At 37.6% G+C, this 8,943-nt stretch overlaps 1 pseudogene; it reads right to left on the minus strand.

Annotated features, from left to right (window-relative positions):
• Window positions 1-364: 364 nt before the first annotated feature.
• LOC128585440 (60S ribosomal protein L24-like) lies at window positions 365-1,301 on the minus strand (annotated as a pseudogene).
• Between the last annotated feature and the right edge of the window lie 7,642 nt (window positions 1,302-8,943).

Below are 8,943 nucleotides of genomic sequence, written 5' to 3' on the forward strand. Positions count from 1 at the left end.
GTGATAAAAGATGGGAAATTTGGGGTAAGCACACTCATATTTTTTATCTTTGGGTCAGAAATTTAATTGCTTCTTCTTACTCATACTGATAATGAAGCCATATGCTATGCCCCAGAAATTGCAACAGATCAATTACTGACAAGGAATGAAGTCCAGTATCAACTGTGATGAGGAAACCAGTGTCATTCGAGGGCAGGCCACTCCGGCCTCCTTTGCACCCAAGTTTTGCCTCCTCTTCAGTTAGGTAGGGCTGCATGACAAGGAGAAGATAAAATGTACGTCCATCCCATGTCACATCAGATTACATGGACCCTCCAGCTCTGTTGGTGATTGTGTATGTGTATATTTAGGGTTGGATCTTTATTTAAAAATGGGATCTGCCAACGTAGTGTTTTCCACCAACTCAGGGAGCAGAAACCTTTACAGGCTTCACTCTCTCCTGCCCAGGTGCTGCCTTTGTGGGGCTTTGGCAGCAGCCATCACAGCATTCTTAATGCTTGCTTAGCCGTTTTTGCTTTTTTTGCAGCCCTGATAAGTTGTTCTCCCTGAGCCTTTCTAACTTCAGGTTTCTGATTTTGGTGGCCATTATCTCAACAAGAGATGCTCCAGCGATGGCCCTCTGGAATTTGACTGCATGGCAGGTTCTTTTCTTCTGAATTTCCTCCCAATGTCCCTTTTTGTGCTTTCTTCCATAGACCACAGTCCAGTTTATCTGCTGAGGATTCCACGTGGACTCTCATTTTGCATTCACTCATTGGAAAACCTTGCCATCAGTCCTGGTGGACCATCTCCTGTGGCCAGGGTAGATGTTGTACCCGCTGAAACTGCACAGCTCGACCTTCACTGGGGTAGCACCAGGAATAAGGGAAGATGGCGAAGAGAACTCTGTTGGTGATATTTAAAACAAATTTCCAAATTCTTGACTTCTAAGAATTCACTCCAGAAGATAACCTTGTACTAGAAAAGCATGCAAACTAGATGCAAATTAGTGTTTTACACTTGTTTAAAACATTTGTTAATAATTTATGACATGCAAAAATCTCTACTCTGCATAGCATAATAGAGTATTCCCACCTGCTAACAAAGCCAACAATTAAAAAGTGATTATGAATTTTCACACTTACAAATCAGAAGAATAAAAATTTCAGAAACTATCATATGTCCTATGCTACCTTAATTTTGTGACAGATGGGAGGTAAGACAGACATGCTGCTATTTACTATGGTTAGTAAAGCCTCACACACTTTAATACTATCTAATTCTTTCCTAAGTCCTATGAAATAAATATCATTACCCCCCATGTTGCAAAATCTGAGGCTCAGGAGACTTTACCATTTCCCCACAACTCTTATTTAGCAGAACTGATGTTTGAATCAAGATCCGGCTAATTCCCAAGGTATTTCTATTGCATTATGTTATGCTGATTTTACCAACACCATTATGTCTGGTATATTCTTTAGCTCTGTTATCCATATAACAAAATTCTAATCAACAATAAAAAGAGACAGGGCAGGGCGAGGTGGCTAACGCCTGTAATCTCAGCACTTTGGGAGGCTGAGGCAGGTGGATTGCTTGAGCTCAGGAGTTCAATAGCAGGCTGAGCAAAGATGAGACCCGTCTCTGCTAAAAATAGAAAAACTAGCTGGGCTTTGTGGCAGGAGGCTGAGGCAAGAGTATCACTTGAGCAAGAGTTCAAGGTTACTGTGAAATAAGATGATGCCACATCACTCTACTAGGGAGATGGAGTGAGACTCTGTCTAAAATAAATAAATAAAATTTTAAAAAAGTAAAAGGAACAAACTTTGCAATTTGGATGGACCTTACAGGCATCATGCTGCATGACGCAGGCCAGTCCCCAAAGGTTACGGACTGCACTGTTCCATTTCTATGTCATTCTTAAAGAAACACTTCTATAGTGATGGAGCAGAGATCAGTGGTTACTAGGGCCTTGGCGTGAGCATGTGGTGTGTATGACTGTCAAAGAATATCACAGAGATGTTCTCTGGGCTGATGGAACTGTTTTGCCTCTTGATTGCTGAGGTGACTATCTGAACCACACATGGGTTATAATTCATAGAACCTTAAACCAAAAACATCAAGGAAAAAGAAACATTCGAAACAAGAAAAATATATGAATATGACTTCTGATATTTTATGATTTTATTTTTATGCATAAGGCAACATGTTTTGTAAGAGTGTACAGTCCCATATGGGCAGATACATATTCTGACTTATTGTGTTTGTGAGATGATAAAACATGATGCTTAGAAATAATGGAGACTGATAGCATGTAATAGTCTTTCGAAGTTGGGGTATATGAATACATTTATCTTAAGGAATAGCGTGGACATTTCCGATAATAAATCAATGATTTAAGAGGAAGATCCCACCCCCTAGCTGGGGAGAATGTAAATAAGGTCCTACTCCCGTAACACCTCCCCATCATAGCTGGCAGTAGGAATAGCCACCCTGTCCTAGTAATCAGGCAGAAGTGTACCAGCGCCTATGGAGAACTAAAAAGCCCATAAAGAGGCATTGAAGCAAACAACATTTGTGTCAATCGATCCTTGCAAGTGGAGTTTGGGAGTAGGCTAGGACTGGTGGGAGACAAGGAGGGTGTCAGAATGCAATCCAACCATATTGGATTGTGGCTGATCCTCTGACCACATCCACTGGCCATGTACACTGACCACACCTAAATCCAACAGCATGGTCAGGAGTGGCTTAGAGGCTTGAATCACTGAAAGTTTGTGACAGTGCTAAGGGAGAGAGGAACTGACTCTGTAGGTAGTTTTCCTGTAGGTTAAAATGTTATTGAGTTCTCCCAGGAGTTCAAGCATGTTAGTAAATGAGTTAATGTATGTGAAAAGAATCCTATAAACTCTAAGGTATCACAGAAGCATTAATTATTATTAACTTTGAAGTTGGGAGATTGCCACAATGGAATAAATTGAAGATGTGCATTTATAAGGTAAACAAAATGCTCAGTCTTTCAAATTTTGAAACATGCATTTCAGGTAAACATAATCCATATGTGCATATATATTGTGTAAATATTCATACAGCACATTAATAAACATATACAAATGAGATGAAAATTGCGCATTACTCAGTAAAACCACAGCAGCCCATCTTGATGAGAAGATTACCCTTTCAGAAAAATCCATTAAAATGCAAATATGTTAAATAAATCAAATTTGCATGGGGGTCAAATTTTCTGGGGAAGTACAATCTGTTAGGAATATCGCATCTCTACAGAATTTCCATCTGAATTGTACTAATGATGTTCAGACTGTGAGTACAATGAAAGAAAAATTTCTGAGCCTATTGGCTTCAGCTTTAGCAGATGTTGCATGTTCTGACAACTAAATCAAAAGGAGATGGAAAGAAATCTTTGCACACACTTTACATATGCTATTTGCTAGGAGAGATACTTATAATAAACACATGGGGGAAATAAAGTACATACTGTTTTAAGATAATATAATTCACATATGTCAAAATACTAAGTATATTTACAACTTTATACTAATATATTTTACCAGACACACTGGATGAAGGGTTGACTAGTGTTTTAACAATGACTTTCTTAGACATAGCTCCTCTTTGCTCAAGCAATTTACACATGATACTGAGGAGGTCACATCTGAAACATCTGTGCTGCTAGGCTTCTCAAATGAAAACTAAGATTTACACCAAGATGATAAACAGCCTGCAGGCAGAATGGGGACTGAAGACCCGATTCTTGGCAAGAGAAAATACCCCCAGAAAAAGGGAAAAACAGAGAAATAAGCTGAGCAAGGCAGAATAGAAATAGTTTAGCTAGTTTACTTTTAAACCAGCAACTAAATTATATATCTGAGCAGTTTCTGCTTTTTCCAGAAGTCTGGCCCGTAAAGGATACAGGTTACAAACACCCCTACTGGGTCTTAAACACTCTGAAGAAATAATGGTCACAAAGGAAGCTGCATGCAAGGCCTGGCAAGAAACATTAACCAGGCCATCCCCTGCCCAGTCAACAGTCAAAGTAAATACCTGTTGTGGGGCTTTGGATTATGACCAGGGCCGAGATCAAGGGAACAGCTCAAGCCCTGAAATATGAGAAGGAGAGTTTGTACCCCAGTAATAGAGGAAGAAGCCTCTGGGTTGTAGATAAGAGGAAAATTCATCTTTCCCAGCAATTCTTCAGAAGAGACTGATTTTGTAACCTAAGACTTTCCTGAATTTGTTTATGAATTGCAGGAGTCTTTTTATAGGGTTTTCTAGATACAAGTTCATATTGGGTTTATAGGGTTTTCTAGACACAAGTTCATATTGAATGTTGACTCTGTCTTCAACTTGAGTATTGCTTCCCAAGAAAGTCATTGCCACCTTCCTAATCTTCGGATTATAAACTTACATAGACCAAGGGACCCTGAGAATTTGAAGTTGTCTCTCTTGAGATCATACTTTTTTTGGATTACTATTTGATAACTCTTTGTCCGCTCTTCCATGTCCCATAAGGTATGAATCAATGTTTTACCTTTCTTTTATATCTCTACTATCTTAAAAAAAATTCTAGTATTTGATATATATACTTAATCAACAGCTGTTAAATTAATTTGTGATAAGTAAGTAGTAGAGTAGGGTTATCAAGGTACAAATCGGAGAGAAAGGATGAGCTTGAGAGATATTTAAAAAGATGAACAATAGGAACAAAGAAGAGTGATGAATAAAAGATAATACCAACAATGATTATCAAAAAGTGATGATGCTCTTGACCAGAACAGAGGGGAGCAAGGGATGGGGGATGGAGAGATATTTTTAATATTGTACAGTTTAGACATATGTATGACTTGAAGATCCAGATTTTGTAATTATCTACATAAAATGATGATTAAAACAATAAGAATGAAGGATATCTCATGCCCTGTGTATATACACACACATAGGTGTATATGTTTGTATAACTTCATATTACCTTGTATAAGGACCTCCACTAGAGTAATACTCTTGATATTTCTTATTCATTTATTCCCAAAGAGGAGCAGTGATTTACCTGACTGGGAGGGACTGTGGCACTCATTGGTTAATGTTTTTCCACTGGGAAAATTTTATCTACTTGAAGATAAAATATGTGGAGATTTGCCTCTCTTTGCGGGGAGGCAGGAATTCTGGGTAAGTATGTCTGCCATCCATATCCAGTTTCCCTCCTTGAATAATTTCTTTCGATCTTAAATTCTGAGAACATTAGCTTCCTTTTTAGTTATGGGTCTATAGAAATGGTTAGCAATATATACATGTATGTGTTGATCTCCTATGTCTAATTTTATAACTTTTTTTTGTGACAGAGCCTCACTTGGTCACCCTGGGTAGAGTGCTGTGGCATCATAGCTCACAGCAACCTCAAAGTCATCCTCAGTGATTTTGTTAGACAGATTCTAACAGACCGAGCTAGATTCTGTCTGACAAAAGTGATCTATCTTCGTGCCTCAGCGTCTGGAGTAGCTGGGACTACAGGCACCTGTCATTAGGCCCAGTTAGTTTTTCTAATTTTAGTAGAGACAGATTCTCACTTATGTTCAGGCTGGTATTGAACTCCTGAGCTTAAGCAATACACCTGCCTCAGGCTCCCACAGTGCTAGGATTATAAGAACCACCACACCTGCCCTTCCAATTGGTTTAAATGTACACAGTAGAATTAAATGATATTATATATTAGCCACCCACAAACAAACATTCTAGAAAGTTTTATAAATAAAAGTGTAAGGTAAAATATAGTGAAAGAGAAGGATAATTGTTGAAAATGTTAGACGTTATCAGGTATTTTCCCATGACAAGGAGATCAAGAAGAGAGAGACTTAACAATGAGGTATGTAAGGAACACAGATGAAGTATTCCAGTCAAATATTGGAAATCAATAGATTCTCAACCACTGTATGTGGGAATTAGGTTCATGATCACCTGTAATATTGTGTTTTACTAGAGTGGTCAAAGAGGAAGTTATATTTCAAAACACCACAAAGAAATAGAGGCAGTGGGTCCAGATTGTTTATTTAGTAATGGAAGGAGAATAAAATAGTGGCTGAACGAGATAGCAAGGTAAAAACAATTTCTTCTATTTTGTTTTCCCAAGTAAAGAAAAGTCAGGGCACACGTTGGGTCATTATGAACCCATAAAAGTGACCAGATGTGGTGGCTCATGTCTAATTCTTACACCCTGGGAGGATGAGCCAAGAGGATCAGTTGAGGTCAGGAATTGGAGACCAGCCTGAGCAAGAGTAAGACCCCATTTCTGCTAAAAGTAGAAAAATTAGTCAGCCTGGTGGTGCATACCTATAGTCCCAGCTACTCCAGAGGCTGAGGCAGGAGGATTGTTTGAGCTCAGAAATTTATGTTTGCTGTGAGTTAGTATGAGGCCACCATTATAGCCTGGGCAACAGAGCTAGACTTCTGTCTAATAAGAAAGAGACAGAGAGAGAAAGAGAAAGAGATGTAAAGGGGAGGAGAGGGGAGGAGGGAAAGGAGGGGAGGAGGGGATGGGAGGGAAGGGAAAGGGAAAGGAGAAAGAGATGCATAGAAGTATGAATGAATGAAGAAGCCAGAGAAGGAAGAACCAGTTCATGGGGGTGGAACTTCCAAGAGACAGCGGAGCATGAGAAGGTGAGAGCTGGGCCAGCCTTTGTGGAAACATACTTCCTTTACTGAGCCTGGAAGGTGAAGGAAGGACCGCAGCCTCTAAAAACAAAGAAGAGAAGCTTGTGGGAAAGTTAAGAGAAAAGAGCCAGTGAGACAGTCCATCAATAACAACCCGATGTGCTCAGGGCTGACGACTCTCGCTTTCTCTGAAAACAAATAGTTTCCTCTTTAATTTAGCTCTGGTATCAAAATCTCTCTCTTAGATCATAGAATAAGTGAGAAGTGTACCAAAATAGAACACACTAACCCAGTTGAAAAGCAGAGTTTTAGAAGGATAAATATACATGAAGAAAGCTAGGTATCCCATTTTGGAAACCTAAAATCTCATGACAACAAAACTTAATCTTGAAGTCAAAAGGCAAATCTTTAAGGTTACTGCCTCAGGAAACGTGTGCTCTGCTTGGACCCTATCTAGACCCCATCCCCATCGTTCCTTCCCTTTCCCTTTGGGAAAAAAAATTATAAGGGCACACAAACATTTTTATTTTTCTCTTTTAGCAGCTAAAATATCTTATGACTATGGCTCCTTTATCAGAGCAATTAAAGTTGTGCCAAATAAACTGACTGATCCAATGCCATGTTTTGAGATTGAACTAAGTCGTGGGACACATTCTATCAGCACAGCATGGGAAAAAGGCAAAAGAGAAGATTAATCTCAAGAATCTTTTCATGTGGTCTAGCATTTGTCAGTGAAAATCAGCAATGTGTTATACCCCTCACTTTCAATTTTTTTTTATTTTTTGATGAGAAGGATGAAAACCTTTCAACTGCAGAGTAAAAGAATTTGAATTACAGACAAAAGGCAAAAGGAATGTAGTCATTGACAAGATTAGTTACATATGAAATCATTACATTTTCTAATTTCAGTTTATTACCAGGGTACATATGTTTTGGTTACATAATTTGCTTTTGAATCAAAGTTATAAGAGTGCTCTATACTCAATGATGATTTTCTTCAAGTAACTTGGGTCACAGAAAAATAATCTTTATTAGCTGTAATTTTTATTTGCTCCCATTTTAAAAATAGGAAAATGGAGGTAAAAGAGGAATAAGATAATTCAACAATTTTCCCTGAATCAGTGAGTTAGCATCAATTGAAAATAAACTTCTTAACATAAAATCAGTGAAACACTTGAGTTATAGAAGGGTGATAGTTCCTTTCATGATGTAATAAAAATAAGAACTCTGAGTTATTTTATGTTTCTTACATAGTAGGTATCATACTAATCACCCTGTATTTTGCATTATTACCACATACTATGAAACATTTCAAAGAGTCAGAAAAGTACAAAAATAATATTTTTAAAAACCTGTAGCCCTGCCATTCTGCATAAAAAATTATGGAAACATTCAAAAGTATATATAATTAAAAAGAGTAGTATAGTAAACTCTCCTGTCTTATTATTGCCCACTTGATAATTATCACCTTATAATTAATATCTTTACTGTCATTCTTCATTCTCCCCAGATTATTTGAAAGTACATCCCCTAATCTGTCTTTCCAACCATAAATAATTCCATATATGTATATACACATATATGAATTTATATATATATATAAAGACTTTTTAAAAGTAAACAAGATAGAATAATCACACTTACTGATTAATATTGACTATTTAATACATGGTATCGTCCAGTATCTACTCAGTATTCAAATTTTCCTATAGTCTCTCTTTTTTTTCAAGGCAGATTCTCGCTTAGTCACCCTTGGTAGAGTCCCGTGGCTTCTGACCCAAGCAGCTGGGACTACAGGCACCTGCCACAACACCTAGCTATTTTAGAGTTGGGTCCCACTGTGGTTCAGGCTGGTCTTGAACTCCTGAGTTCAAACAATCCACCTGGGGCACAGTGGCTCACGCCTCTAATCCTTCTTTCTTTTTTTTTATAGCTTGTTCAAATTAAGTTCCATATAAGGTTCAAATTTTATAGTTGCTAATTATGTCTCATTTCTATATTAATTTACCAGTTGCCCTTCCATAAGTTTTCCCCTCATGATTTATTAAACAAATCAGTTATTTAAGCTATGGAGTCCACATAGTCTAGACTTTAATTATTATATCCCTGTAGGGTCAATTGCCATGTTCTTCCATCCTCTATATTCCTCTATATTAGAAGGTCAATACAGGTTTTTTGTTTTCTGGATTTATTTATTTTTTGCAAGAATACTTTATAGGCATTTGTATGCATATTGATTAGGAAAGCTATAACATTTGTTTTTCTTATTTTGTTTTGTTTTTCTCTCCTAGTGATATTATCTACCAT

Source organism: Nycticebus coucang, chromosome 5 (assembly GCF_027406575.1).
Source record: "Nycticebus coucang isolate mNycCou1 chromosome 5, mNycCou1.pri, whole genome shotgun sequence".
NCBI classification, from domain to species: Eukaryota; Metazoa; Chordata; class Mammalia; order Primates; family Lorisidae; genus Nycticebus; species Nycticebus coucang.